Raw genomic sequence first — 22,866 nt, 5'->3', positions numbered from 1 at the left:
CATCCACTTAGCCACTTCATTGTACTTGACTGCCCAACTAGCCAACCTATCTGCCACTTGATTGGCTTCTCGATACTCATGAGCCACATAGGTTTTATTGAAGGTCTTGAGATGTTGAATGAATTCATCTATGATATTTGCAATCATCCATTTTGGCTTGTTCTTCTCATTAGGGAAATCTATAATATTTTTTGAATCTCCTTCCAACCAGCGATATTTAACTTCCATTTCTCCAGCTAGTTTGATAGTTTGGTGACCTGCAATTGCCTCTGCATAATGACTAGTTTGTATTCCAAGGGGGCAAAAAACCATAGCAATCCCTTTACCAAAAGAATTTTTTATTATGCCTCCCACCCCAACCTTTCTCAAGTTTCCTTTGGCCACCCATCAAAATTAGCTTTATGCCATCCCTTAGGTGGAAGAGTCCATACGCAATCATCCCTCTTATTTTTGTCGCTACCCTTTGTACAGAGAGAGGGGATGGGACCTTTGATTTTGGTGTAGTTTTCAATCAAAGAATTAAGGCATTTGTGGAAGACAATGTCTAACTTTGTTTCCTTCTCCCTAAAAATTACATTTTTCTACTCTTTCCAAACCCCCCAACATACATGGGGTAACGTGCAATTCCACATGACCATGGTATCACTCCCTAATAGCCCATGGTTCCATTGTTCAAAGAGCCCCAAAAGGTTGGAAGGGAAGCACAAGGACATGTTGAAAAAAGACAAGAAAAGAGACCAGATAGTTCTAATGAAATGACAATGGATAAAAATATGCTCAACACTCTCACAGTGATTTTTTCATAGAATGCATCTTTTGGGCATCATATTCCCCCTCTTGGTGAGGTTTTCCACTGTAAAAATGTGGTTTTGGAGCATAACCAAGAAAAAAATGTTAATTTTTGGGATGAGCCCTGGAAACTAGGCCTTGGTCTAAACAGGGGCAGGGCCAATGTTTTGCAAAGTCTCATAGCTAGAGGCCATAGTGTAAATACCATTCATAGTCTCCGCCCAGATTATGGAATCTTTGTTATGGGATAGTGTTAGGAATAAGGTGTCTCAACCTTGTATAATTCCTATTCTTATTATTATTTATTTTGTAAATGTATTTTTGCAAATAATATGTAAATGTGAGTGTACATGTCTAGTTGGCATGTTGATCACTTACATGTGTTGGCATCTTGAAGTGTGTGAAGGAGATCATGGCTGAAATGGTTATGACGGATTCCTATGATGCGTAAGAGCTATTTAAGGAATATGCTATGATAGGTGTAAGAGCATCTTATGACATGAGGCCTATTTGGGCGCCCAAGAAAGAGTGGTTGGTGTGTGTAAGAGAATATGCCAAAAATAGGTTGGTATGACGGATTCCCTTACACTTCTCTTGTGACTGCTATTTTTGGCAGATTCTATGACAAGCTGTCACTAATTATTCAAGGGATGGATGCCCTTTTCTTGGTATTGCATGTACATGTGGCATTGTGCATGGTTCTTGGTGGTTGAGCCATGAAAAATGCCCAACTTCTTTGTGGGCATTTTGTTGGGTCTTAAGATGTTCATAAAATGGGTATTGCATGTTGTAGTGCAATAGAGTGTGAGAGTGTGAGAGTGAGAGATGAGAAGTTATTTGCACAGGGTTATGCTGCCAGATTTTCTCTAGAATGGAGCAAGATGTAAATCTTCATGTGAAGGCTAAAAATGTATTGTAACTTGTTGCTGAATAATACATTAGCTTGAAGGTTTGGAGGGTGGGGTTTTTTACCTGGAAAGGTTTTCCCCACGTATATGTGTGTTCTCTATTCTGTCTAATTCTTCTAGTTCTATGATTGTAGAGTAATAATTTGTATGTCATAATGCTGCTGAATTTTGTTTAGATCGATAAATTGCAATCACTTTCCTTTAAGGTTTTAATTGTGGGAAATCAACTATGTCTGTTTCCGCTTTTATGGCATAGTAGTATGCACTTGTATTTGCTGATTAGAAGTTGTACAAGAAACTTTTGTATACAGGATGTGCATACTGATCTCAGATGGTAATTTATGGGATGCTCTCATTTCCCTTCATTTGGTATCAGAGCCCATTTTTTGTGAATTGCATGTTGTTTGGATGGGAGGATTCACAGAGTTTTTTGGTTCTGGGTATTTCTTCTATTGAGATTTCTTAGCTTGCAGAGCTTAAAGAAGTTTGTTTTGAAGAAATTGACTGATAATTAATCCTTTGATGAGTGGAAGTCTTGCAGTTGATTTAGTTTTTTAGGAGACAGCAGACATTTTTTGAAGGATGGTGAAGATAGAGAAAATAGAGTTGGTCATGTTGAAATGACGTTGATCTAGAGCTCTTGGTTGACAGCAGAATAACTCTTGATGCATGGGTATTTGAAGGTGTCTCTTTTGTTACCTGGAATGCATTAAGACTATGGAGTTGATCATTGGATGATCTGGAAGCTTCTGGATAGTCTCTCTCTCTCTCAGATGCATGTACTAGTAGTGGTTGTGGGATTGGTCTACAAGTGGGCCTGAAGTTCCAGTAATATGTTTTCCTCTTGGATGTTTATACATGCATGGCTTGGATTCTTGTTCATTGGATTCAAGGGGTTTATAGATTTTCCTAAAAAAATCTATGGTGATGTTCATCTATGATAATCCATTATTCTAGGTTCAGTTGTTTGGTATTTTTCAGACTTTGAGTCTTCCAGATGAGAAGTGGGTGTGGATGTGCATGGGTGTTCTTAAACACAATGTTTTTGCAAGTTTTGCATGTTGAAATAAAAAGCTTGTGGTTTTTTGTGGATCTACTGAAGAGCTATTTTCTGGACTCTTGTTCCTTTAGAGTGGTACCAGATGAGATGGTTGTAGTTCTACATGCATGCATTCTTTGTGCATGGTGAGAGGAGGTGTTTTTTCCTTCTCTACATAGAGATGTTGGTACATGATTAGTCACTCAGCATTTTTGTGGTGATGCTTTGTTGGATTCCTGGACTATGGTGCTTGATGTGGACATAATTGGCAAATCAGATTTGTGCTTGATCTGGAGTTTGAGTCATGTTGTCTACATGATTATTCTCTTTGATCTCATGTGTATATGTCACTAATGTGATAGTGGGTTTGCATGTTACAATGATTGGATCTACAATTTATGCAGTCAGGTGGGTAGGCCGCCCATTTAATTGCAGTGGGATAACTTGGATGTGGACTGTCTATATCCACCAGATTTTATTCAGTGTTGGTGCAGACTTGTTAGTTGGCCTTGTTTGTGGTCACTTGTGCATTTGTGTGGTTGCTTTGAGATGAGAGGATGGATGTTTTTTGAGTACTTGGATAGTCAGTTATGGAGTCCTAAAGCATGGTGAATTTTCTTAGTGTGGAGATCTTGGTTTTACCCAATGTGATGTGTGAACCTAGATGATTTTTAGATTTGGAGGATGCTGTATCATTATGTCATGGATAGCTTGGATACACAGTTTAGTGGGAGCTTGTGACAGTGATGGGGTGACAGTGCAGGATTAGTTCCTAGTTTGGTTTGGATCTTCATATAGGAGATGGATTTTATGATGCCATAGATGACTTGGTACCATGGTTGAGTGGGAGTTTTTTGTCATTGATTTATTTATTAAGTGTTTGCAGATGTTGGAGGTTTTTCTTAGATCCTGTTGCTGCAGAAGCATCTTTGACATTTGCATGGTGCACTTGTTATCTTCATGGTGTATGGAGATGGTTCTTCATGGTATGTTGGAGATGGTCTCTTCATGCGATTGGAGATGTTGACATCTTTAGGATTCAAGGAGTCCTTGGTATAGATGTTGTTTATGCTTTTATTTGATATGTTATCATGGTGGCTTTTATGTCATGGTATACTCTTGATATGCGTTTAGAGTTGTGACATGATACAGTTATTTGATATGATCACATGAAGCATGTTATCTCTTTGGAGGAGATGGTTTTAGATCATGATGTCATGATTATGTTCCTGATTCCATGGTTGGAGCTTTGACATTGATCTTGTTTTTAGTTTCTTGGTATTAAGTACTTTGATCATTTGCTTGATACTTCATGATAGTACTATGTTGCAGTGGAGTTTTGCATGGAGTGATTGATTACAGGTGCTTGTGGATACTTGGAGACTTAGGTGAGGCTAGAGTTCTCTTGAGATGAGAGACATGTTGTTGAGATGTATACTCTTGATGAGATTTCAGCAGAAAGTCCGAGGAGCCTACACCTTTGTTGGACATGAGTTCAATAGAGACCTATGAGGAGTTTGTTCTCAGATAAGTCACAGGGTGACTTGCATATCTTGGAGGAACATTCTCATTCCCCACTTTTGGTCTACTTGGCAGTTTATCACTTGAGAGGTATTGCCCAATGTTACTTTCAGGTGCTTTATCTTTTCTTTCATATTTGTGGATCTTGAGCTGCAGTTAGATGGTTTTGGAGGATTCATTGTAAGATATGGATAACATGATTATCTCCTTGAGGTGTACTTTCATTTATGATGACAATAGGAGATGGTAGTGGGCTGATTTCTTGAAATGGGAAATGGAGTTTGTTTGATCTTCTTTGAGAGGCTTACATCCATGTAGATTTATGATATCAGGCTATGGTTGATCTGTTGAGGTTGAATAGTTTTGGATGTAGTTGTGGCTTTTTTGTTGGGGATATGGAGGAGATCATACTTGACACAGTTGACATTTAGAAGTGTTTGTAGAAGGACATGCTACATGCTTATGGTTTGCATTTTCTCTCTTTGGCTTTGGTTATCTTCTTGGATGTTTAGGTTCACATAACATTGTTTTTGAGATTTGTTGGAGCTATGTGGTCACTCTTTTGTGGTCAATTGTTATCACTTGTACTTCATTGTTTTTGGGTGATGACAAGTTGGTTCCTTTATCTCTTGTCTTTGTTGGATGTGGAGAACATAGGAGATTTGTGGAGACTGGATGAGAGAGATGTTTCTTGTAGTGCTTTTTGCTACAGGATTTGCATATCTTTGTGGATGGTCCTTGGTACTACATGGTTTAACTTTCTTTGTGTTGTTATTAGTAGACTCATTATGCCGTTGATTTTTCAGATTTGACATTATCCATGCAGTGGGAGTTCTTGTATGTGTTTGGTCTTCATCGACTGGTTTGCACATAGAGCTTGAGGTTGCAGTTTATGGGTTGGTTATGTTGTTGGCATGATTTTTTTGTTGTTCGATACCTTTGAGGTATGGGTGATTGGATGAGTTAGTATTTATTGTGGATGTTATTTTCAATCTCGTGGGTTTATCAGTTGGATTCGACAAATCAGTTTGGTTGTTGTTCTGGCTAATGTTTTATCTTGTTTTCTAGAGGATGACTTCATAGTTTTGTTGGGCTAAGAAGTTGATATTTTTGATGCTTCTATGTAGCTCATGAGCATAGTGGAGTGGTGGCAGTGTGTGTAGCCTTTGTTATCGTATGGATCTTATGCTTGTGTTATTTGGACAGGTGTCTAGTTGGAGCACGAGAGCATATGTTATGATTTATGTTGTTTCATGGATGGCTGTGATGATATAGTTTCATCGGTTTTGATGCTTGTAAGGAAGCCATTTGGCTCAAGAGATTATGTTCTGATGTTGGTGTTGATGTAGAACAAATTACCATTTGGTGTGACAGTCAGAGTGTTATTTACCATGCGAAGAATCCAACTTTCCATGCCAGAACGAAGCACATTGATGTGCAGTTTCACTTTGTGAGAGATATGGTGGAAGATGGAAAGGTAAATTTGGAGAAGGTAGATACTGTGAAGAATTTTGCAGATGCATTAATGAAACCAGTGGGCACTGAGAAGTTTAGATGGTGTTCGGAGTCTATGGGCCTTTTGGCCTATAGCGGTTAGTTCCTGTTATGTTCCTGTTGCTCTTACAAGGTGTTCGACAAGTGGGAGAATGTTAGGAATAAGGTGTCTCAACCTTGTATAATTCCTATTCTTATTATTATTTATTTTGTAAATGTATTTTTGCAAATAATATGTAAATGTGAGTGTACATGTCTAGTTGGCATGTTGATCACTTACATGTGTCGACATCTTGAAGTGTGTGAAGGAGATCATGGATGAAATAGTTATGACGGATTCCTATGATGCATAAGAGCTATTTAAGGAATATGCTATGATAGGTGTAAGAGCATCTTATGACATGAGGCCTATTTGGGTGCCCAAGAAAGAGTGGTTGGTGTGTGTAAGACAATATGCCAAAAATAGGTTGGTATGACGGATTCCCTTACACTTCTCTTGTGACTGCTATTTTTGGCAGATTCTATGACAAGCTGTCATTGACTATTCAAGGGATGGATGCCCTTTTCTTGGTATTGCATGTACATGTGGCATTGTGCATGGTTCTTGGTGGTTGAGCCATGAAAAATTCCCAACTTCTTTGTGGGCATTTTTTTGGGTCTTAAGATGTTCATAAAATGGGTATTGCATGTTGTAGTGCAATAGAGTGTGAGAGTGTGAGAGTGAGAGATGAGAAGTTATTTGCACAGGGTTATGCTGCCAGATTTTCTCTAGAATGGAGCAAGATGTAAATCTTCATGTGAAGGCTGAAAATGTATTGTAACTTGTTGCTGAATAATACATTAGCTTGAAGGTTTGGAGGGTGGGGTTTTTTACCTGGAAAGGTTTTCCCCACGTATATGTGTGTTCTCTATTCTGTCTAATTCTTCTAGTTATATGATTGTAGAGTAATAATCGGTATGTCATAATGCTGCTGAATTGTGTTTAGATTGGTAAATTGAAATCACTTTCCTTTAAGGTTTTAATTGTGGGAAATCAACTATGCCTGTTTCCGCTTTTATGGCATAGTAGTATGCACTTGTATTTGCTGATTAGAAGTTGTACAAGAAAATTTTGTATACATGATGTGCATACTGATCTCATATGGTAATTTCTGGGATGCTCTCATTTCCCTTTAAATAGGGGAATATGCCTAACCATGTCCATCAATGGCTTGAGCTCTAGGAACATCTTAGCCAAATCAATCCATTCATTATGGATCGTATAGTCACTCAGCCTGCTCCCATATCTTTCCATAAAAACATTAGCCCATTTGTTAAAAGGCTCTATGTCACATAGAAGCCCAAATTAAAGCCAATAATCATTCCAATAATTGATATCTTCACCATTACCCAATTTCCATTTCATTTTCTCAAAAGCCAAGCTCTTCATTCTCAAAAAGTCATTCCAAATGTTAGAGCCCATAGCGTCAAGATCCCTACCAATGAACTCTCTAAAATTGAGGTTAGCAGGATACTTAAGCTTCAAAATGTCTCTTCATTCCCCATTGGTTTTAAAAAGCCTCCAAATCTATTTCACTTGAAGGGCACAATTAAACTATTTCAACTTTCTAATCCCCAGCCCCCTTACTTTTTTGATCTATAGATGTTCTCCCAAGCCAACAAAGGGTATTTCTTATTGTCATCTGTGCTAGACCACATGAAATTCCTCTAAATTGCTTCCAAATGATCAACCACCTTAGATGGGATAGAGAAGAGGCTAAGAGCATAAGTGGGTAGATTCTGCAAGGTGGATTTAATTAGCATCACTTTGCTAGCTTGACTTAGTGTGATGCCTTTCCATCCCACCAACTTCCTATTGAATCTATCAATGAGATTGTTCCAAAAGCTGTTAGGAGGTTTGGTCCCCAAGGGGAGGCCCAAATAAATGGAAAGGAGGGCACCAACATTGCAACCTAGAATGCCAACAATTTTCCTTTGTCTTCCTAGTGGGGTGTTAAAAAAGAACACCGAACTCTTATCCTAGTTGATGAGTTTACCAAAAGCCTTGGAATGAGTACTGAGGATGCTTTTCACAATCTAGCTTCTCTCACTAAGGCCTCACCCCCTAAGATTTTATCATCTATGAATTGTTAATGGGTGAAGAGCAAGGGACCAAAGGAAGGTTCCAGGCCCACTAAGTCCCCTCTGCTCCTTGTGAAATGAATGAGCCTACCCAGGCCTTTAGCCAGGATGATGAAAAGGGTAGGAGAGAAAGGGTCTCCCTACCATAGTCCCCTTGAGGAATTGAAGAAGTCAGAGGGGGTCCCATTAACCATGACCGCAAAGGAAGGGCTAGAAACCAATTGAGAGATAATCTTTCTCACTCTGGAATTGAAGCCAAAAGCTTCAATAATTATGTCCAAGAACCCCCAATCCACCCTATCATAAGCCTTAGAAAGATCAAGTTTGAGAAGAAAACCTTTCTATTTACCAACTTCAAGGGAATGAATCACTTCATGAACCTCAATGATGCAGTCCAAGATTTGTCTACCAAGGACAAAACTTGATTATTTAGGCACAATGATCTCTGAAAGTAATTTGATAACTCTATTAGTTAAGAGATCTTTGCAAAAATCTTATAAAAAGAGTTATAAAGGCTAATTGGTCTAAAAGTTTCAAAATAATCTGCACTAGTGACTTTAGGGATCAATATCAAAAAAGTAGCATTGATTTCTTTATGTAGGCTCTTGGCACCAAAAAATTCCTAAACAGCTTTGACAAGATCATATTGAATAATTTCCTAATGCATCTGGAAGAAAAAAATTTGGGAAACCATCAGGGCCAGGGGCCTTCTCAACTAGAAAAGAAAAAACTACCTCCTTAATTTCTTCTAACTTTGGGATGGTCACTAAGGTCCGATTTTGATCATCACTGGTAACACTAGAATCATGTCAAGAATAACATTCTAGTCCTCTTCTTCCAAGTTAAGGTATTTAGTAAGGATGGAAGAAAAGTACCTAATAGCTTCCTCCACTATCTCATTATCTTCCCTAATAGTGTCATTCCCCTTTTTGATCTCACAAATTTGGTTGGCAGCCCTCTGTTTCATAGTGGAGAGGTCAAAGAATCTTCAATTTTTGTCCCCTTCCTTGAGCCAGACTGACCTAGACCTCTACCTCCAAAAAAATTCCTCTTTCCCCACAATGTTGTGAAGCTTAGCTAAGATATCCTTCTCAAAATTCATCTTGATATCATCATAACCCCAAGTTTGAATCTCTTCCTGCACCTCAGCAAGGTCCTCCAAAATCTACTCTAGCTTGAAAAATATTGCCAAAGTCCATTTTGTTCCACTTTCAAATCTCCAACTTATTGAATCTAATTTTCTTGGCTACCTTGTACATGGAAGTTCCTTCAACCTCTATACCCCACCACTTTTTAATTTTTTCAAATAGCCTAGGATACATAGGCCACATCTTCTCAAATCTAAAGGGAAAAGCCTTCTTTTTGTTAACACTATCTAGGGTAAGAGAGATCAAGGAATGATTTGATTCAAGATGCACCATAGACAAGAGCTTTCACTAAAATTCTCTCATCCATTCCAAATTTATGAGGGTCCTGTCCAATCTCACCAAGATGCAATCTGTGCCAATTCTCCTATTGGACTAGGTAAATTTGTTGCCCTCGAGATCAACATCTAGAAGGGCTAGGTCCCTTATCATGTCAACCAAATGTTTCCTACTATCCACATAAGGTGGGAGCCCACCTAACTTCTTTGAGGCCAAGAGAGGGGTATTGAAATCCCCCATAACAATGCCCTTTTGTTCACCCATCTCGGTCACCAAATCATAAATTTTTTTCCAAAAAAATATTTTGCTATTCTTAGTATTAGAGGTAGAGATGTTCATAAGAAGCTAGCTAACCTAAGCCTAAGGATTAAAACATTGCATGAGAAAAATATTACTTCATCAAATATGATGCCAACTTCAAAGGCTTCCTTCTAGATTATTAATAGGCTACCCAAAAAACCATCAAAGTCAGTAGTGATGTTCTTCATTCCTTTATTGAAAAAAATATTTTCAACTTTCTCCTTCATTTTAGTTTCCTGTATTAAAAATTAATCTAGCCTATGATCCCTAATCATATTCCTAACAATTTCCTATTTGTGGATTCCATTGAGTCCAAAAATGTTCTAGGAAATGATCTTCATGGTTTATTTTGGGTGCATGTTTCCTAGATGGTTCTTTGGGTCCCATCCAAAATATTCCTCCTTGCTTCTTCCTTTTGGATTTGATTCTTGTTCTTCCTGCCCAAAGTACTGGATTTTCTTCCAATATCAGCTTTCACTCTTCTCCTTGTGGCTACAGGTGAGACTAGTGAGGGGTCCCTACTATTTTTCTTTTTCTTATGCTTGACTGATATCCATGGTCCTTCATTTTCTTCCTTGCAACTATAAAAGAGAGCCTCCATCCAAGAAAGGTGGCCAAGAGTGGTGTCTGAAACCCTCTTGAGGAATTAATTAACCATTGAAGGGGAAAACCCTTTGCTTATGCTAGAGTTGGATTCCTATGAAAGAGTTTGTCTTAGAACCTCCACAAGATCCCCATCCTGAGATTTAGGAACACTTGATTTTTCATTGGTTTCCACCACTATGGTTTCCTCATTAGTATTCTTCCCTATGATCATTGAATGCTCTATATTACCAACCACATTGTCCACTCCTTCCACTTGCAAGATGATTTTGGGACTTGACTCAACATCTATCAAGACCCTGTTGCTATTTGTCAGTGAAAACTTGTGTTGTGCCTCCTCAAATTCTTTGTTTCCTTATGAAGTGTTATGTTCCAATGGTGGCTCCATCTTACACTTTCCCCAAGACCTTCCCCTTAGGGTCTTTCTTTCTGTAGCTTTCTCCTTCCACACCTTTCTAAGTGCTTCATCTTGGTTTAGGGATTTATGTTGGTTATCCTTTCTCTTCACTTGTTTATTTTGATCTCTTTAAACCTTTTCCTTCTCTCTAAATATTGAGCAACCCTTTGCTTTATGTCCTACCTTTTTGTAATGGAAGCGGGCAAAAGGAACATTCTCATAATCAATCAATTCATCTTTCTTCCCAGACATGATTGAAACTTGATCACTTCAAGCATATCCTACAATTCAACTACTCCAACATAGATTCTAGCATATGTGAGTCTATTCTTGGCTTCAGTCACAAGATCAATAGAGAGCAATTCCCCAAAAGAGTAGGTGATGTCATCATAAAAATCTTCATGCCAGTTTTATAAGGGAAGCTCTATAAATCTAATCTAGACTGGGGCCTAGGTTAGGATATCATTATTGAGGTCAAGGTTGGATGTCGACTTTTGTAGTATAAATGTAGACTTCCCCATCAACCAATTGCCTACACAAAGAATCCTGGAGTAATCTTCTAGACAAGAGAACTCAAAAGATATAAATTCTTTTTTCATAGCTGTTACTTCAACCTGACCTTTCAACTCCCACTTGTTTCTTGCAAAAAATTTCACCAAATCAATATTTGGTTGGGGGCCAATGAATTTACCCATCAGTGTGGCAACCATGCCCAAAATATTATGATCTATAATCTTTGTGGGAAATTCTAAGGAAAAATCCCCTTTTCCATATCAGATTTATCAATGATCTTAGGGAAGGAGGATTTACCTAATGGTTTGACTCCAAATAGATTGGTCCATCACCCCTAGGCCCTTGGGGCCCCTCCTCCTACTGTCCTAGGTTTTGGAGTAGAGATAAACTTTTCTCCTGGGTGTGGCAACATGACACGTGGGTCCCCACCTTCTATTGCATCCCCCTTTCCCTCATCTTTTCCTTGCTCGAGGCTCGCAAATTGGTTTCCTTGCCCAAGCTTTGCAATATTCCTACTCAAAATCCATTTACAAAAATTCCTCTCCCCTCTGCTCTGCCATAGGCTAGATCCATGGTTTCTCCAAATATTTTATGAATGTTTACATTTGATAATATTTTCATTATACAATACAAGTTATGTTTATGAAAATTTGGTAGTGACTAAGCAACAATATGATAAGAAGAATGGTAAAGTGATTAATGTTTAATTGTTGAAGTGGTACATATAGACCTTGAGTGACTGTTCACTCCCCCTCTTAATTATTCTAAACATTTCTAACAATTGGCATTAGAGCATAGTTCTTATAGAGAAAATTTTGAAGGTACTTAAATCTAAAGATCATGAAGAACAAGAGAGATGTACCCAATTTAAACAAGGAGAACTTTCCTACATGACAAACCCTGATGAAGCTACACATATCAAGTATTAGTGATGTTGCTATCAAATTTCTAGACAATGAATATGTAGAAGTAACAACTACTCCTCTAATTGCTAGAGAACTAAGACACAAGTTAGATCATAACCAAGCAATGTTTAAGATTTCCTCAACCCTAAGCTATGCCAAGTTTGATGACCTAACAGATTGTAATACTACAAAGAATATGTGGGATAGATTGAAGACGATATATGGAGATGATGACAATGTTTTAAGAGCCAAATTAGAAAGCCTAAGAAGAAAATTTGATGACATAAGAATGATGGAAGGTGAGAACATAGTACAATATTGCATAAGAGTTAAAGAGGTTGTTAATACCATTTGAGGTGCAAATGGAGAAATAAAAAATGAAGCAGTGATAAGTAAGGTATTGAGAACACTACTCCATATCTATGCCATTAGAATCTCTACAATTCAAGAACTGAGATTTACACCAAATAACAACTTGACCTTAGATGGTGTAATTTTTGGACTTACTACTTTTGAGATGTCTAATTTTTATAACTACACACCTGCTACCATTGAATCTTCTTTCAAGTCACAACTTGTTCTTAGCAAGAAGAAAGGAAAACATGTGAAGATTGAAAGTGATGGTTTTGATGATAAGATTGATGAACTTGAAGCCCTCATTGCAAAAATGTTTGGAAGAGGAAGAGGTAAATGCAAAGGTAATATACCTATCATTTGAATTTCATGAAACAAAGTTGGTCATATTGCTGCTAGATGCCCTAACAGAGAAGATAGGGATGAAAGGAAGGAAAGCAAGTACAAAGGAAGAAGAGATAACAAAGACTACAAGAGGAGCAAGGATGAAAAAGGTAACAAATATTGATATATTGTTGAACAAAAGATTGATAATGAATTTGAAAGTAATGATGATGAATTTTTCTATGTTGCTATGAAAGAAGATTCTAATGAAGATGAGAAAATTGCATTAATTTCTTATGTGAACAAAAGTGATAGATGGATAATTGATAGTGGATGTTCCAATTATATGACTGGTTATAAGGAAAAATTTGAAGATATAGGTCCATACAATGGTGGATGTGTTAAATTTGGTAATGATATCCCATGTATTATAAAAGGTAAAGGCACTATTCAATTGACTAACAAAATAACATGTGACAATGTTTACTGGGTTGAAGGACTTAACAACAATTTGTTGAGTGTTTCATAGTTGAATAGGTTACAAAGTTGAATTTCACAAAAAAAAGGCCAAGATACATGATGGTGATGGTAAGCTAATTAAAACTGGTGAATAGATAAGAGGTAACGTAGTCTACCTAGACCTATCAAGTGAGACATGTATGTTTACACTACAAGAAAATATTTGGTTATGGCACAAAAGATTATGTCATGTGAACTTTGACAATCTGGTGAATATCAACAAGATGAAGAAAGAAAGAGTATTGCAAAAACTAAAGAATCCTAACAATGTTATGTGTAAATAGTGTCAATTAGGAAAGATGAAAAAATCTAGTTTCAAGAGTAAAACATATACTGCTAGTGATATTTTGGAATTGCTTCATACTAACCTATGTGGACCCATTGGTGTTAAAAGTTACTATGGAGATCAATATATCATTCTATTTTTGGATGACTATTCTAGAATAATGTCTATAATGTTTCTTAAAGTTAAATCTAATGCTTTTCATTTATTCAAGTGGTATTTAGCTAAAGTTGAAAAAGAAATAGGGAAGAGTCTGAAGTGTTTGAGATCTAACAAAGGTGGTGAATTCATCGCACATGAATTCAATGCATTCTACAATGACAGAGGAATAAAAAGATAGGTGCCAGTACTAAGGACTCCTCCTCAGAATAGGATAGCTAAACAAAGAAATAGATCAATAACGGATTGTGCAAGAATGCTAATGATGTAGAAGAACATGTTATAGAAATATTGGAGGGAAGTGGTTAGTACTACTCTTTATACCATGAATAGAGTTCAAGTCAAGGAAGGTACAAATGCTACACCCTTTGAACTATGGTATCACTATGCTCCAAATGTTAAATATTTCAAAAAAAATGGTAGTAGATGCTATATGCTAAAAGATAATAGGAAGTTAAAACTTGATGCAAATAGTGATGAAGGCATATTCTTAAGTTATTCCACTAAAAAAAAAGCGTATAAGTGTTTGAATTCTAACACTACAAAAGTTGTAGAAAGTGCAAATGTGAGAGTTGATGAGTTTTTTGAAAGAAGTGATACTTCATGTAATAAGGAACCTAAATATTATAATACATTAATCTATGTGGATGATGATGATCCTAGCACTCAAAGTGAACATACAAGTCAATTTGCAAGTTCCCATTAGACAAGAAACGATGGAATGCAAATGCAAATTGTTGAACAGCAAAGAGTTTGTGTCAAGAAATAGAATGAAGATGTTGAGTCACAAAAAAGAAATGTCAACCATTAGATAGTGCATGTCGAGCATTTAAAACCTAAACCTAAACAAGGAAGAGGAAATGGGCTTGAGATTATTTTTTTATATGAACTTGAACAAGAATCAAGAAGGAAACTACCAGTGTTACCAAATATGTGAGAAGACATCATAAACTAGATCAAAAATTTGGAGATGTTGAATCATGTGTAATAACAAGAAGAAAACTCAAAGGTGATGCATTCGTATTATGTGAGTTTGAGCCCAAGTCAATAAAGTATGCTTTAGACAATGAAGATTGGATACAAGTAATGAATGAGGAAAATAACTAGATTGAGAAGAACAATACTTGGACCTTAGTGCCAAGACCTAAAGAAAAAATTACCATTGGAAAAAAGTGGGTTTTTAGAAATAAGCTCAATGAAAATGGTGACATAACAAGAAACAAGGCAAGACTGGTATGCAAGGGTTATGCACAATAAGAAAGAGTTGATTATGGAGAAACGTTTGCTCCTATGGCCAAATTTGAAGGAGTCAAAACTTTGATTGCATACTCAACTTACAATAATTTCAAGATATATCAAATGGATGTCAAATCTACATTTTTTAATGGTATACTAGAGGAAGAATTATATATTGAATAGCTTGAAGGATTTGTAGATCCAAAAAAAGGGAACATGGTATTTAAAATAAACAAAGCTCTTTATGGACTAAAGCAAACCCCAAGGTCATGGTATGAAGGACTACACAACTACTTAGTGAAATTTAGTTTTGAAAGGACAAATGATAAAAACTTATATTTTAAAAATGGTAAGAATAATGAACTATTGTTATCCAAGATATTTGTTTATGATATCATATTTGGAGGAAGGGAAGCATTATGTAAATTATTTGTTGATGAGATGGAAAAGGAATTTGAAATTTCTATGTTTAGTGAAATCAAATTCTTTGTTGGATTACCAATGTGTCAACTAAAGTTTGGCATTTTTATTTCAAAATTCAAATACATCAAGGAAATATTAAAGACTTTTGGTATGGAAGATTCAAGGCCAGTGAGTACTTTCATTTCATAATCTAGTGAATACTTTTGTTATGTCTATAGGACATAAGCTATCTAAGACCGATGATTCTACTAATGTGAAGTAGATCCTACACAGATTTATGATAGGAAAGTTGCAATATTTTGTTCATAGTAATCCAGATATTGCTTTATCAATTGAGATGGTTGCTAGATTTTTAGCAAATCCTAAAGAGAATCACATGATGGCTATGAAAAGGATCTTGAGATATTTGAAAGGTACAAAAGACTATAGATTATATTATAAGAGAAGTGATAGATTTGAATTGAAGGTTTTCACTGACTCAGATTGGGCTAGAAATATTGATGACAAAAAAGGCACTATTGGAGGTGCATTCTTTATAGGAAAGATATTGGTGGCATGGACAAGCAAGGAGCAAAATTATATTTCTCAATCAACAGCTAAAGTTGAGTATGTGGCAGCTGTAGTGAGTTGTTCAACCATAATGTGGATTAAGCAATTATTAAAATGTATGAAATAAGAGATAACCAATCCAATAGTTATCTACTATGATAACACAAGTGCTATCAACATTTCAAAGAATATAGTTATGCACACAAAGACAAAGGTCATTGATATCAAATATCAACACTTGAGAGAATTAGTTCAAGAAAAATAATTGAAGCTAGAATATGTGAATATAAAGGAATTGATTGCTGACATTTTCACAAAACCATTACCCAAAGATGCTCATTAATATCTTAGACATAAACTAGGGTTGATTCACCTAACCAAAGATACTTAAGAAGACAAGGTGCATTGCATCACATGTGCTAATTAGACCATTTTACATAGTGGTGCAATACAATTCTACTTTGGTACATGCCTAAGGTAGAATATTTTAGTAAAGCATAAATAGATCAATCATAGATAGATGACAAGTATTAGCCAGACATGCAAAATCTACATAATTTAGATGTATGAAGAGTTTTGAAGCTGAGAGAGATACATGTCTTTGGAAATCTTTTCAAAGAGGAAGATATTTATAAGAGAATTCAAATGGAGAGAAAACTAAGAAAGGAGGTAAGATAACCCTCAGAGGGAGAAAATCATGTAAGATCAATTGGATAAGAATCAAAATGAAACTAAGGATATTAGCCACTCATGGAAGTGAAATCTTTTGGATTGTATGATAACCTAGTTACTACTAGTATTCAAATGTTTTAGATGTTTCCATTAATGCTAAAGAGGGACATTTTTGGAAAATTACAATTGGAATAATTGTTGTTTTGTCATTGATGTTAAATATATGGATGAGACATGTTTTGAAGGACCCAAAACCTTAAACAAAGTTTTTAGAGAAACAAGATCATAAAAGTTCATAGAACAAGAGGCCTCAAAGCCAAAAAGGAATAGATAGAATAAGCCTAAAAATAAGAGGCTAGAATATAACTATGCATGAAAAGATAACAAAAGGAAAGCAAAAAGACAGCCCCCGGATACCAACAAAGTCTTCAAAAGGTTTGTTTCTTGGTCTGCCAAGATGTCAATGTTTTTCGCAGAAGCTTTCATGTCATCCAACTTTTTTTTCTTTTTTTTTTTCATTGTGAACTTTTTGGGCCTTGTTCCTCATTTGTATAACATGGGAGTCTTGGCCTTTACTTTGCTCTAGCTTGTTCAGTAGGGTGTTAAAGTTGTTTGAGATAGTCTTCAAAATAATGTAGTTTCTTGACTATTTTCTCCATGTTACTCACTCTAGTATCTAGACCATCCATCCTTTCTTGAAGATCTGTGCCTAATTGATCTAAATTCCTATTCTTGGTTTCAAGTGTTGGCACACACTTCATCAAATTCTTTACCTCTTCTGCATTGCCAATAACCTTCGATAGTCTATCAATGTATTGACCCAGTGTTCTCTCCCCCCTTGCCTTCTTACTAAGTTGATCAAAGTCCATTGACATATCCTACATTTTTTCTTTTAGGGTACCAATATCCTTCATCATTGTCCCCAGGTTACCAATGATTCCCTTAAGAAACCCCTAGTCATCCTCATCCCTATTATGCTCAAAGTAGTCCTCATGCTCCCCATGTTTGTTCCTATCCAAATCGATCTCCTTAAGTCCATTTGAATATCATCAATCACATATTGAGAAAGCACCTTATTTATTTTTATTTCAATTCTCTTAACTAAGAGCTCATCATCAGAGGGGAAAAAACCTCTTTCAACATTCTTTCCCCTATTTCCCAAAGATTTGCCCAAAGATCCTCTCTTCTCAAAACCCTTTTTTGCTCTTGGTCATAATCACTAGCTTGTTCTGAATCACTCTCCTTTTCCTTCCTTTTTTTCTTGGAAGAGCTTCCAAGATCACCATTCTTCCTCTTCTTCATTTCAACCTTATCCACCTCATCCTCTATTTCCTCATCAAATTCCTCCTTAGATTCACTACACTTTGTCTCACAATCTAAATATTTCTTGCTCTGCCTAGGCCTATCCACCCTTTTTAATTTTAAAGTTGTTCAATATTGAAACCATTAACCCCTCATGATAGGCGTGTTCCTCCTCGAGATCATGTTGAATGGCCAAAATAGAATTACCCAAAGATTGTCTAAGATAAAAGGGTAAATTTATCCTAACCCTATGCCTAAAATGGTTAACCAACATGAAATAGTGACCATATATCTTAGTGAACCAGCCATCTAAGGTAAGATACTCAATCACCACAAATATAATAAATCTTCAAGGGTGCTAAATGGAACCAGGGCTAAAGTAGGAATTACCTATTTTCACCAGTCTATTGCATTCCTTAGCCAAGCCCAAAAACTCTTCAACTGCCCAATCTGAGAGCTTCCTATCCTAGTAGAAGTTAATGCCCTCCATGTCAAGCTTTGTTGCTTTAGCAGTGATATCTTCAAAAACCTCCATTCTCTGATTCCCCACCAAAACACTCCCATCTTTCCATGTTTTGATAAATTTTTTGGTAATGGTAGGGTTACTTCCTTTTAATTTTTCCATATAACCAGTAAAATTCCCTTGCTCTAGTATGTCCCAAATCGCACTCTCCTTCTTCCACTCTTTGCAGCTTGCTAATCCAATTCATTTTCTCTTTCCTCCCATCTTCTTGTTTGAAAAACAAAGACTCTCTCTTCTCAAAAAAACCCCTTGTGAAAGAAAATTGGAGCTGAAATCACAACCAAGGATTTTTGTGGGAAAAAAACCAACAATCCATGTGGTATTGAATGACAATTCACTATCCCTCTCATAGTAACCCGACACATCGCTATCTTGCCCATATAATAATTACTTCTTACTAGCATTTTCATCATTAAAGAAATATTTTTGCTTACTTCTAGCTTTTTCATGCTTGATCAATAAAAACCCCTCAATTAGGATGATATCATTATGATTCCAAATTTCTTTTTCACTACTCTTGTATGCCATATTAGCCACCTAGACAACAACTTGACTCATTTCTCTATAGTTGTGTGTGACAACACAAATTTCAAAGGAATTGATAAGATCCATGGCCTTACCTATAATATTACTAATAGTCCAAGAAGAATTAGTAACTTTATTAAGATAATTAATAATATTAAGGGAGTCTCCCTCAAGCCATATCTTATTCAAATTCAAACTTTTTGCATGGCTAAGACCATAGAGAGCCGCAGTTGCTTCTACCACATGGTTAGTTTGAACCTCAATAGGAATGTTTATTCCACCCACTCTATCCCCATTCATATTCCTAATAATGATACCACAGCTAGTAGTTCATGGTTTCCCTTTAAGGCCCCATCAAAATTAATCTTATACCAATCCTTCGGAAGACAATCCCATCTTGCTAGATCCCTAAGGTTAGGACCATTTTTCATCAAGCTAAGATAATTCAAAATCCAATTCTAAAATATTTATTCTTCCCAAGCACTTTGAGGTTGGTGTCCTTTTCCATAGGATATGATATTCTCAAACAACATACTCTTAATCTTATAGAATATCTAACCTAGATTAGTTTCTTTACCCCTAAACACTCTATCATTATGTTCCTTCCAAACACCCCAACAAAGGAACAGGAGAATAAAATCCTACAATCTCATAACCAAGTTATTTGTAGAGGTAGACATTCAACCATAAAGAAACTCTTGAATTGTAGTGGGGAATACCTAGATAATATTCAGCAAGCCACATACCTTTTCCCATTCTAGTAAAGAACAATGAATAGTCAAATGATTAATTGATTCATCAGCATCCTTACAGAGATAACATATATTGACAATGTTTAAGCCTCTCTTTAACAAATTATCCATTGTCAAAATTTTATCCTGCAGAAGAATCCAACAAAATGTGTTAATTTTGGGAGTCATACCTTTAAACCAAGCTTTCACCTAGCAAGGCTCTTGATGCTCCTCAAAAGCATTAGCATACACCTAAGACATAGAAAATAATCCATTAGGATTATATTTCCATATGAGAGCATCCTCCTCATGGCTTAAAAAGATAGTATTCAAAATCTTGTTGAGATCATTAAGGTTTTAATCCACTCTATTGAGGTTCAACCAATTATTTTCCTCCCAATAATCTTCTACAAAAATCCCAAAGAGATTCTTGCACTGCTCCATAAAACTATTCCACCTTTGATCAACACTGAGGGGGTGATCAAGGACCCAAATATCATCCCAAAAAATAATAGTCCTCCCATTTCCCACCTTTCATTTGACCCCTTTCTTAATAATCTACTTATTTTTTGTGCATGTTTCCAAATCATTGAACCCCCTTGTAAAGTCTCATTGTTAAGGAAGAGTTTAAGATCTTGATTTTCCCTATTGCACTTATCATTCCAAATATCTCACCATTCTCCTTCCTCTTTATACCATCTCCATATCAACTTGGCTAAGGAGGGAAATTAACCTTACCGGCCTAGCTAACGAGGGACCCTTTCCACCCTGCTAACTTCGAATGGATTTTATCAATCAGTGAAGTCCAAAAAATCTTAGATGGGTCCAGATAAAGGGGTAATCCTAGATAAGGACCTGCTAGGGTTCCAATATCACAACCAATAATTCTTTTAATTTTATTCTACCTATTAACATTAACATTGATCAAATATATCACACTTTTGTTCTAGTTGATAATTTGACCAAAAGCTTGCCCATAATCATCTAGAGCATTCTTGATATTTCTAGCATTCCCCATTGAAGCTTCTCCCATCACTATAGAATCATCCACAAATTTCTGATGAGAACAAATCAGCTCTTCAGACAAGGGCTTGAGACCAACAAAAACCCCAACTGACACCATGTTCTCCACAAATCTTCCTAAGCATTTAGCCATCACAATGAAGAGGATAGGCAAATGTGGATCCCCTTGTCTCAACCCATGAGAAGCCTAGAAAAAAGGAGATGGAGATCCATTCACTAGAATAGAGAAGTTAGCAGAAGAAACTAGCATAAGGACCATCTTCCTAAATTTCTTATTAAAACCAAAATCTTCCAGCCTTCTTTGTAAAAAATCCCAATCCATCCTTATCTAAATGTCATAAATATTTGATTGATGAAGAGGATTTGTGAAGTTGATTATAACTATAGAACCTAGAGGAATGGTTGAAGTTATGAAAAGGAAGTTACAACAAGCATTTGATTAGATAGACTTTGATAAAGAAAAATAATTGTTTATGTCAAGAAAGCTAGGCTAAGCCATGCAAAAGAGAAAAATACTAAGGAATGTTGAGTAATGCTAGTGTCAACTGAGCTACAATTAGTGCCAAGGAAATCTACTATCAACCACACATTACCATAAACTGTGATAGCAAATGAGTATTTTAGTGTTGATCGAGTATCATAATTTAGAGATTGTCAAGTGATAGTAAGAGAACAAATTCAGAGAAATCATAAGATCAAGCCAACTCAATTAATTTCTTGGGAGATGTAAAATGTTTTGAAGATAATATTGATGAATTGAATCATTAAATTCAATTAGATGGTTATGTAAAGACCTAACAGATAGATTCTAGAAAATTTTCTAGAGGATGATCAAGAAGATGAACAGATACATTGAATCGAGTTGAATCTGATCATAAACCCTAATATCTATGGTGGATGTAGAAAATAGTAAAGCACAAATTTTCTATTTAAAGACATACATAATCGATCATTTGGTGTGATGTCCAGCCGTGTCTAGTCAAGCCAAGCCAAGCCCAACTAGTGTGTGTATGAGTGATTTTGTATGTAAAGTTACATACAGAGCGAGGTTGATCAAAAGCACACAAGTGTGTGAATGAAAACCTAAAGGAGAAAGCTTGTAGATATCATATTTTTTTTGATAAGAAAATTAGAGTAGAAGGCTTACGTGTTGATGAGAAGAGTGGATTGATTTCTTGAAGGCTAACCAAGCATACCAAGATCAGAGATGACAGTGAAAGGCTTATCAGTGAACCAACATAATGATCAAATAGAGATCTGAACTAGCAAAAGTGAGTTGTAATCACACATATCAAACCTACCTTTTTTTTCTTATCATTGTACATAGTTTGTATTGAAATCCTTTTAACAGAGGTTGACCTAACAGTCAATTAAAGACTTAACAATCTATATCAATCCTTTAACTAGGTGACATTCTAAATGGAATGATAAAATTCCTCTTATAAGGCCACTCCTAGCAAGGTAATTAAATCATGTAACCAAGTCACATTTAACAGTGTGTTTTGTAACCTTTAACAGGGTTGGTTTCTAATAGAGCTCACTTCAAAAGAGTGAAAAAGAGTGACATGTTGCTAGTGATTTTTCCCAAATTGGGTTTCCACATAAAATCCTAGTGTCAAACTATGATGAATTTTTATATTTGATAATTTTTTTCATTATGCAAAGCAAGTTATGTTTATGATAGTTTCACAGTAGTGACTGAGCAATAGCAAGATAAGAAGAATAGTAAAGTCATTAATGTTTAATTGTTCAAGTGGTACATATAGACTTTGAGTAACTGCTTCACACCCCCCCCCCCCCCTTCCCCCCAAGTACAATCAACTTTTGGTATTTTTCTATACTACTTATAAAGTTGTATATTATTGTAGATCCATGAGATCATTTTATAAAACAACTTCTAATAGGCTTGAGTCAATTAACAAGTTCAAATTCCTCTAACAAAGATAGATACACTATATGCATGTAATATACTCCTAACAAGGTCAAAACCTTCTACAATATACTTTTGATTAGTCGATCATTTTGTGGGTACCATCCCCATCAGATTTTTCCCTTGGAAAAAGTTTCTTTAGTTAAGGAAATAGGGTGTTATGAGTTTCTTTGTGGGATATTCATTACCAGTTTTTTGTTTAGTTATTTATGTATGTATATGGTTTATTTTGTATATCCATAATTGGGAAAAAAGTGTTGGAATGATGATTCATCCCCTACCCTAGCACCTTCATGCCC

Source organism: Cupressus sempervirens, chromosome 2, assembly GCF_028749045.1.
Source record: "Cupressus sempervirens isolate cs-2001-9-10 chromosome 2, ASM2874904v1, whole genome shotgun sequence".
NCBI lineage: Eukaryota > Viridiplantae > Streptophyta > Pinopsida > Cupressales > Cupressaceae > Cupressus > Cupressus sempervirens.
The sequence above is the reverse complement of the archived record's forward strand: the minus strand, read 5'-3'. Positions refer to the sequence as shown.